A 10,405-nucleotide genomic window follows, 5' to 3' on the forward strand; every position below is an offset into this window, starting at 1 on the left:
TAGTAATGTCTGATTGGCTACTAGTAACTGTATCACATTCTAATTTTAGGATAGTCTGGCTACCGAAAAGAATTTTAACTTATACTCTTGAAATAGAAGCACTTTTGTTTCACCAAAGTTATTTTGTCCTGTAATTGCTTTTTCTGCTGAATCACAGCTGATTATTCCTCGAATGGACTATAGCGTTGTTGTTTGGGTTTGTGTTCGAAACTACTTTTCTTGGACTTCTAGTAATATCAGTATCATCAGAGATGTTTTAGTAATTTCTATAGTCATGTTATATATAGATAGATATAAACTAAGTTGTTTAAATATGCAATTTTACTCAAAAGCACAGTACAGTAAAGAATCAGGAATTCAAACATATCATTGTCTGAGGAGAGTAGTAAACTTTTTGCATATGGAGGAAGAGAGCAGAATGTAAACCAAAGGAGGCAGATCCACATCTCTTGAGATTTAATCCTTCATAGATACATTCTCTCGGGAGTCAAGAATTACTATGTACATGAGGGACTTGAAATCGGGTGTCAGAAGATGTACTGGCCTTTATTACTTTGCTGCTCAGAATTGATAGTTTGTTTTTTTCTTCTACCAGAGAGTTTCTGGTGGCCAGACCCATCTTGTTTACTACTAATGTGTAAGTAAAAAAGGCAGAAAGAGCCTCTGTGTAACAGTGCAGTGAATTGTACGATGCAAACATATTAGCCAGGGTGGAGCATGGGTAAGAAACCCAGCTGTGTGGTCACTGAGCTGAGAATATTCCTCTTGTCGAGTTTGGAGCCCCTCATTCAGAATAGGCCAGCACATATGCAGCATGTGAGCAAATAAAACGTTAAAAATAAGAAAATGAAAAGGAACAATGAGTAAAGAATATGTGTACAGGGTCTCCTTGACAAGTGGGCTAGAATGACTAAAAAAAGAGTTGACTTTTAAAAAATAAATCAGATTCACTGCTGCTGAATTACCAGCCCTAAAAGTTCAATGATTTGGTTTTATTTTATGTGAAGTGTGTTTTTTGCTATAGTTTTCCTTTGTGGCTATCCTTGTTTTATTTTGAGACAGTTTCTCCTTTCCATTAGCCAAGGCTAACCATGAACTCCAGATTTTCTTGCTTTATTCTTTCCTTTATTAAGATCTGAGATTATACATCTGTACAACCACAGCTATCTCGTCACTAAATAATTATTTTCTGTAGTTTTGCAGTGTTCATCACTATCATGAAATACTGGGAACAGGCTAAGTTTAAAAGACTTTATAAGGCTGCTCACAGCATCAGCTTGACTCATGGCAGGAGCATGCAAGTGGGAGAGAGAGGCTTGTGGTGTGACAGTGATTCGAGAACCAGGCTTGGCCTTCTAACAACTTCCTGTTACAGAGCCTATGGACCCCCAGGATGACCGCCATAATCACTCCCAAGGATAGCTCCTAGAGAACCAGGCTTGGCCTTCTAACAACTTCCTGTTACAGAGCCTATGGACCCCCCGGATGACCGCCATAATCACTCCCAAGGATAGCTCCTAGTGATCTAAAGATCTCCCAGCACTTCTCACCTCTTAAAGTCTATGTGATCCACAGGGAACAAAGCACATGCCAAAGTTAGTTGTGATGCATGTGTTTCGGAAAACATGAAGAGTCCTGGAGAGAGAAATTAATTTAATCTTTCCTGCTTGGCAGGTACTCCCGTCTGGCATACGTCTCCTTCCTTTGGATGCTGTGACTGGTATAATCTCAGGATTCTACATTTCCAATTCTGCAGGGGGCTTCCTGATCTTTTATATGGGTGCACTGTGCAATCTCTGCTAATTCATAGGAGCTGGAAGACAGCAGAAAATAGGCTTGCAACCGGAACTGGGGCATAGGGGACAGGAGGTAGGGGGCATTTGAGAAACCAAAGTACATGGTGCTTTTAATGAGTCTGTGGTAAGAGAATGATGATTCCCCTTTAGAATGTTTCCAAAATAAAATGAAGTTAATTTTTCACAAATGGCAGCGCATGCCGACATAAGACTTCCTCAATAAGCTGAAATTTCAGGAGTGATGGCTTAGCCCCTCAGGTGTGGTTCTATGAATGTGAGGCCAGCCTGGTCTACATAACAACTTCCAGACCATTTACGATTGTATAGTGATATACCCTGTCCAGAACGGAAAGTTTCCGAGGAAACCATTTAGCCATTTAACATCTATCGTGTTATTGTCAATATGGGCACTGCTGCTTGAAAGATCACGTGATTCTCTTGATATGCTCTTGGCAAGATTAGGTCTCTTTGCAGCTAGAACACTGCTGACCACACCAGGGTCAGCTGCTCCCCTACACGTATAATGTGCCATCAATCTTCTGCCTTAAAACATCTACTGCAGCTCTGGGGCATGAGTACAACTCACTCCTTAAGCGACTCATCTGTCCACTCCCATGGCTCTAGCCTTTGACTTTGTTCTTTCTTTGCATTGTCTTTTCAGACTAGGACCTCCTCATAAGCTTTAAAACAATTAGGACTCCATCAGGTTTCTTGGGGACAACACTCTAATTCTAGTTCTCTTCTATAATTGTTTACTGGCTCTTCTCTGCATTTGTAAAATCTATGGTCAGGAGAGTTATGAATGTAATTGAGAGAAGGCAGTCTTTTTGCATGCAGCTTAGCAACTAAAGGCTGTATTTGTTTTTATAACTAAGAAAATCCATATGAAACTTGCTTCTCAAACTGATTCTGTTTTTATTTTTCAGCTGAACTTAATGAAAAAAATAAGCTACTCAGAAAATAAAGCATCGGGTTCATATATTATTTTTGTATTGCTAAATTTATTCATTTATTTTTTTTAATTACTATGATGACTAAAACCCACTTGGATTCTATTTCTACACTGCCCACCAGTGAGCAAGCCTGGTCTCGACTCAGTGAATATAAGCTTAGCAATATTAATAGAGAGAATGAAATCAAGGAAACAAAGAGCCCAGGTTTTTGGAAGTTTTAACTTGATTTATGAGGAAGGCTTTAGAAATTATTTACAATAAATACATTCTTCTGTATCAACTTTTCATGATTGAGAGGGAAGATCCTCTTCATCCATGAAAGAAAATAAACAGAATTAAGTCAATGCAATCAAGGTGCCATCTCCAAAGCAGTGAATATTAACTTAGATTCTGAACCATTAAGTCTAAATCTGATTGCAGTTTTGCAAAAGGCCAGCTCAGATGTTGAATGTTTTTGTTTTCAAGGGTAGATTTATAAGGCAATTCATGTCTCCTCCAAAATCAACTGAGCATCCACTCTTAATATAGAGCCTGTTAGAATGTTCCTCAGTTTCTGGGAACACATATCCTGAGCAATGGGTGAGGACTCGGGCTATGTCAGAGGCATTGCATTCATTTATCTACTTTGTAGGTTTGAAATTTATTTTCTACCTTATTACTTGTGCTGGGAATCTTTTCATCAGATGGACAATCAAGAATTACCCATCAATCTAACTGGATATTCAGAGGCAAGGGGTAGATAGATTGAACAAACATAGTAAGTAATGTTTTTATTAATCTTAGAAATTTATGACTTATAAATTGTGTGTGTGTATGTGTGTGTTTGTGTACTCCAGAAAGTTGAAGGAGATAGTAGTTTCAGGCTCCATTCCCAAGCACTCTGTTCAATAGTTTTTATAAGTGGTCCAAGGATCTACAGGACCAGTAATAACTGGAAACTGGTTAAGAGTTTCATTGTCACAAGCCCTGATAAATCATTATACATTACATTCGTACATGTTAAAACTTTTTCCATCAGGGTTTGTACAAGACTTAAAGAAAAAGAATCTGTGACCTGACACATGCCCATCCAAGAGCGTGAAAAAACACCGAGAATGAGCCCCACTTCAGCATAGTTCAGTCAGAGTTGGTGAGTGGTGAATAGGTGTCTATGATATAACTGCTCCCCAGGAGAGCTGAGTGTGACCCAGGGTTGGAACTCACTGCTCTCCTCATGCTCAAATGGACCTAAAGGCAATTGTCACTTAAACGGCTTGTTAAATATAGATTAAAAAAAAATCAAAGTCTATGTTGCTAGAACCCTTGAATCCTACATCTGACTGCATAGGAAACTGTTGTCTGTGTGTGTTTACCTGCACCTCAGGTTGATTCAGTCTGGTGAGCTTGAAGGTGGGCATCTTGGTCTGTGTCCTTGGGACTTCCATCAGGTGACAGAAGATGAGGGACGCATGCAAGGTAGGGAATGCAAGATCAGATAAAGATTCCAAACTATCTGACAGGAGGCGGCAGGTGAGGAGGTGGGGCTCCAGGCAGCCAAATCACTAGCTCATTATCAAGAATAGCTGAGACACCTAGAGCAGATGATCTTAGAGGCTTTCCTTCTTTGAAAAAGAGCTGCTGGAAGGGTCCCTTTAAAACACGATAGCAAGCCATTGGGTGGAATTGTCTTAATCAGAATGATTAGCAAAGTCTTAGGATTCAGTACGAAGGGAATGAGAAGGTGTTCTTCATGCCGTGGGCTGTTAACTTGTAGGTTTGTTTCATCTTTATGTGACTGTCAGAGGACGTAATATCCACTCCACGAACATACAGTTTCCTTACATGACGCACAAAAGCAATGTATTTCTAAGAATGACAGAAACATTTCTCAGTGCATTTGCTCAGTCTGTCTGCCCCCTGTCCCTGAATATTCGGTTAGTTCGATGGGTAATTCTTGATAAAACTTTGTTGTCTCTTAAGAATCTCTTCAATATCAATCACTGATTAGTAGAATTATTTTGTGACTATATAGTGCAAGAAACACCACAAATCTCCATATAAAAGCACGTGGGCCACACGGCAAGGTGTTACAGACAGAAATACTGAAGAGTACAGCTTCTGAAGGGTTTATTTATTGATTTATTTTCCGTGGGGAGGAGGTCAGGGCTTGCATTTGCAACAAGTAAACAGCTTCAGAGAGCATAGGTCCAAGTGCCAAATGAGAGATTTGGGCAGGAAGTGCTAAGGACACCATGGGTTCTCTAATTGCGTATGGTGATGCCCTTAGTCCCTTCCCAGACCTTGCCTGTGGGAACCAGGGCACTTTTCTATTTCATCTCCAATTCTCAGGTATAACCTTGATGGTTATTTAACTCTTGGATCTTACAGGAAGCCCTAAACAAAACAGTACACCCTAGATACCCCTGGTGCTTAACTTAAAGGAACTCCCAAGTGCCAAAGGATAAGCTTATCTGCTTGAATATCTACAGAAAGTACAAGACCCCAAGATAATTAGCCTTTGTAAGAAGCAGCCAAACTGAGCATTTGGCTGATAACTCTTGTTCTGCCTTCTCATTCTAGCAAGGGCTTGTGATTTCCCAACAAAGGCAGTGGAGTTACAAAACAGCAGGACTTTGCTACAGTTAGTAATTAATGAGGTGCTAAAAGTGCCAGAGCAGAGGCTCCCAGACTCAGTGTGTGACTCAAAGGGATAAGAAGCACCCAGCCTTTCAAACAAGTGTCAGTTAAATAAACAGAGAGTCAAGTGAGTCCAGTCTGTGGAATGGGAGATGGTGAACTACTATCAGGAGACATCACAAGACTGTGTAATACAATATTAGAAAGATTAGTCAGTACATGTTGCAAGTTGTGAAAAACTGGAATTCCCCGCCCCCTCAGTTCTTTAGAAGGTTCGTAATTATCTGCCTTCCGTATTCGGGGGGGGGGGGGGGTCAAAATGAGCTCTGGTGTTCAAATAAATAACCAATCTGTTACAGTTTCCCACCAGCATGACTTTGCTTTATTCCTTTAATGTATATTAATCAATCAAGTTAATTATTAATATTAGTGGACAAGTCAAAGTACTTATTTATCAACTATAGCTGAGGACCTAAAGACTAACGTGAACTTTCTTTGATAGAAGCACGTTACTGAGAAAGAATGATATAAGGTGTCATTTTTCGACAAAAATAAAACGTGTGGTGTTTTCTTCTTTTATTTAAGAGAAAAGGAATTCTTAAATACATTCAGATGACTGTTATTATTAACACTAGATTTTATGGTTCCTTCTTTTTTACTATTTACAAATTTCTTTATATAAAGGAATTTTTGGTTGTGTTCACTTGTCTGTAATTATAATAAGGCCTACCGTTGTATGTTAATATGTTTTTTACAAAATGACTGTGTAATATATATAAATATATATATAAAGTATTATTTACAACATTTATCTATCTGTCTATCTATCTGTCTATCTGTCTATCTATCTGTCTATCTGTCTATCTATCTATCTATCTGTCTATCTATCTATCTATCTGTCTATCTATCTGTCTATCTATCTATCTATCTATCTATCTATCTATCTATCTATCTATCTATCTATAGGCTGTATGTGACTGGAAGTCAAAAGTAATTTGATGAACCTCACTACCCAGCCATGAAGTCCTTAGGGGTTCTTAAACATCCGTTTTGAATGATGTGTGGTTCATCTGCTTCAGGGTCACTGACATTTTTTCATGTTTAACAAGTGTACTGAGATTTTAACATGCAAAGCAAACAAAAGAACACTTTAAATACATTCTAGTGTTAATGACTCTGAGAATTAAGCAACTCCCTGTTGTATTTCTTCACAATATGGAACCAATACAAGCATGCTGGCCATAAAGAAGGACACTTGACATTTACACACTTCCACATGAGTGTGTGTGCTTTCTGCATACAAGAAGCAGCATCTCATAGAACTGGATTAGTACATTTCAAGTCGGAGAAATAAATCCTTTATGATGATAGGTTTATCTGATTTGAGAGAATTTATTAAATATGAGCTGATAACAGAAACGAGCAGTCTCATGCTAAAGCTATTACTGTGAATCTGGAATTTTAAGACTTTAAACCACACAGGCAGTCATTAATGACCTTACGCCGCAGTTCTCTGGGGCTGGCACCAGTGCTAGAAAGAGACAGAAATTTAACTCACTTGAGTTCTACCCATTAAGAAAGACCCCAGTTGCTTTGCCTTTGTTTCTATTTTATTGGGTTTGGAGGAGGGTTGGTTTTAAAACATGAACTTCCCAGTTCACTGAGAAAAGGATTTTACTGATGAAGTCTTTTCCTACGACATGCTCTAGAGGGAGTCAAGTCTAAGGAAGTTGTGTTTGAGGGATTTCGAGTACTGTTGGCTCTTTTCATAAATTCCTTCCCTTGATGACAATCTGCTTTGACTCTCTCAGTTAAGAAAGACTGAGGCCAGGACTTGCTTAGAATCTGGAACTCATGAGGCCAAGGGAGAGGCAAATTCCTGTGTGAATCAATTGTCATCTCGCAGAGAACACCCCCTGTCCCTGTCTCAAACTGCTGGGATCATGTTGTGGACTAATACACACTTTGGCATGAATGAGGGGGAGGTGTGGGCAGGATACAGATGAAGAGAGCTTTTGTGGAACAGGAAAAAGCCCTCAGTCCCCGCGCCCCCAATTGGAAAGGCAAATTTGGAAAAACTCTTAACCTTGTTGAAGTTCAAGTCTTTACTTCTGTTAAATGGAAGGTCGCACTCGGTCTCCGGCCTGCGCTTCTGACAGGATTTCTGGAGATTTGCTCGTCTCGCTCTACCTATTGCTTCCACTTGGTATGCCATCTGCTTCTGCACACACATGTGGAAATCACCTGTAGCTCCCAAGGCCCAACTCAGAGATATTGCTCTGCAAACATAAATCTTGCCCCCTGCCCCATGCCACAGGACGAATTTCTGCTTCCTCAAGTTCCCCTGAAGTTTGCTCTTGTTTTCCTCTTGCCGTTACCACACCTTGCCTGTAGCACAGGAATTTGCTTAGATGTCAACAAAATGCTTAAGGTCCGTAAGCACAGAAATGAAGTGATCTGAACCTCATACTGTTCACGCTGTATAACATGAACAGTTCACAGGAGATGCTGAACAGAGATTTATTGAGACGTAAGAACACTGACTTTAAAAAAAACGGATTTAATTATGAACAGAGTTATTAAAGAGCAGTTCACGACTCTGCAAGCTTCGGTGGAATGCCTGTGAGAACCTCGTTCTTGGAAATTTTCTCTCTGAAAATCGAAGGAGAAAGGGTTGTTCGGTATTTTTCCAAGCTTATTGTTTAAGAGCTCATGTAGTTTCAGTGTTTCCTGTTGACCATTAGCTGATGTACACCCAGGTTTATTTTGCTTGAATGCTTCTAAAGACCAAAAGAGCATGCGCATTCCATCAGTTCCTACAGCCCTGAGGAGACGGAGTGACTGAGCATGTCTCTCAGTCCACGTTGTCTTATTTCTATAGACAGAGGGCACACGTTCTCAACAAGAGCTAACAGTGGGATCAGAGACTCAGACCTAGGGCAATGTCTGGATTAGATTTTTTTCCCCCAGGGTCTTATCTACTGTTGTGGGCTTTTCCAGTGTGATGCCTTCTTGCTGATGTTTTTATACCTCTATTTCTATTCTTGCTCCTTCTGTTATAATTAACTTAGTTTCAACTGACTCTCATTGCCCTCTCCCTCTCTTGGCAGACAAGTCTAAGCAGCAAAGGGGACCTCATCTGAAGCTTGGCTTTTGAGGGCCTCGGTTCAAGTCAAGTTCAGGTCAAGGTGATGAGAAGTTACTGTTGCATGCTCTTCCCTAAATGTGATATTTTTAACAGCAGCCCCCACCCTAGACTCAGAGAACACTGAGAAACAGGAGAAGAATTTAAGAGATAAAATAACATAGAGGAGAATGCAGTGAAACGATGCCTCTTACAGCAATTCAAAGGATGTAGCTTTAGCATTGGGTGGTGCTAGCTTCTGGATAGGAGGTTCATTTCTTCTGGGCAATAGCTTCTGGAAGGTTACCCATGCTGAGAGTGGGTGGTCCCACACCCAGGCACACACAGGCAGCACTAACTGTAACCAGTAGATTATAAAACAAAAATAAAAGCAGAAACAAAAGAATAGAAAGATCAGGAAGACATAAAAATGGAAAGGGAAGTAGCAGTGGGGTCTGGGCAGAGTGACAGGGATATTGGGTTAGATGTTATCATGATACCTTATGTTAATCTATAGTGTTTTCAAAGAATAAATAAAAATATTTAAACATGTTATTTAGACACTATCCATCTTTTATTTTAGCTTTTTTTGGGCATTTATTTAAGTGGAATTCATTTCATTTCTCATATTCTGGTAACCTTTCACTTGGTGACTACCATAGCTGGATCCCTGACAGTAAATGTCAAATTGCACAGTTGACCACTTGTATAGGAAACCTTGTGCGTCTTCCAGTCCCTCATAGTCCCACGTCATGAACACATGAAGTTTCACTGTGGGAAGAAGAAAGTTGTCCTAGCTGGGGCTTCCATTGAGATGACATAAAGAAACAGAAACTAAAACAACTTGGGGAGAAATGGTTTATTTCATCTTAGAGTTCACAATCCACTGCTGAGAGAAGCCAGGACAGAAACTCAAGACAGGATCCTGGAAGCAGGACCTGAAGTATAGGCCACAGAGGGGTGATAGATGCTTCTCCTTAGCTCTCCTTGGCCTGTTCAGTGTTCTTTCCTATACACCCTGGAACCACCTGCCCAAGGATGGCACCACACAAAGTTGGATGGGGCTTTTTTCATCAATCAAGAAAATTCCTCACAGACTTATCTATGGAATAATTTTACAGATTATGGTTCCTCAGTTGAGATCTCTTCTTTCTAGATGTGTCTAGATTTGCGTTAAGCTGACAAAAACCCAATCAATCCACAGGAGCTCCCCTCCCATTTTGCTCTGAAGTCTTGTCTTTGGAAGTAACCTTCCTGTTTTTCAATCTAGCAGAAACCTAGTCATATGTTTAAATTGCCCTGGCCTTTGTTTCTCTCCTACGCTGCGAAATCACAGGGGGAAAACAATGGATTGCCATCTAAGACTTGCCAGAAAATTTAGAGTTGTCAGTCACAGAATGTGACGTATGAGAAAGATTAAGTGTTAAAGGGCAGAGATGAGACAGAGAGGAACAAAGTCACTCACCAGGACGGTTTTGGTTGGGACTCTGGTAGCCTGGCTTTGCCAGTCTTGTCTATCCCCTACACGTGCACATCAACATTCAAGGCTAGTTTTAATCCCCTCTCTACCTCTCTTGCTCACTGTGTATCTTCTGTGGCTTTCCGCTGTGCTGGGTAGTGTGTAGCAAGAGTATCTCACAGAAATGTTGTGAGGACTAGTTGACCCTGTTCATTTCTCAGATTTTGTTGTACAATAAAGATGTTTTCCTATAAAATCAAATTATTGATGTGACAGAAAACAAAACATATTTTGCATTTCACAACATACAGTCACCATGGGAAAAAATGTCAGGGCCAGCATTGCTGGCATCCTCTGTGACTTTACAAGTTTCTGCACCATCTTTAGGACCTTTTTCAAAGTATGAGTTGTGCCTATAAACAGCGGAGAAATGAAAGGCGACATGGCCAAACTAAAA

The sequence above is a fragment of the Micromys minutus genome (genome assembly GCF_963924665.1).
Source record: "Micromys minutus genome assembly, chromosome: 15".
Lineage (NCBI taxonomy): Eukaryota > Metazoa > Chordata > Mammalia > Rodentia > Muridae > Micromys > Micromys minutus.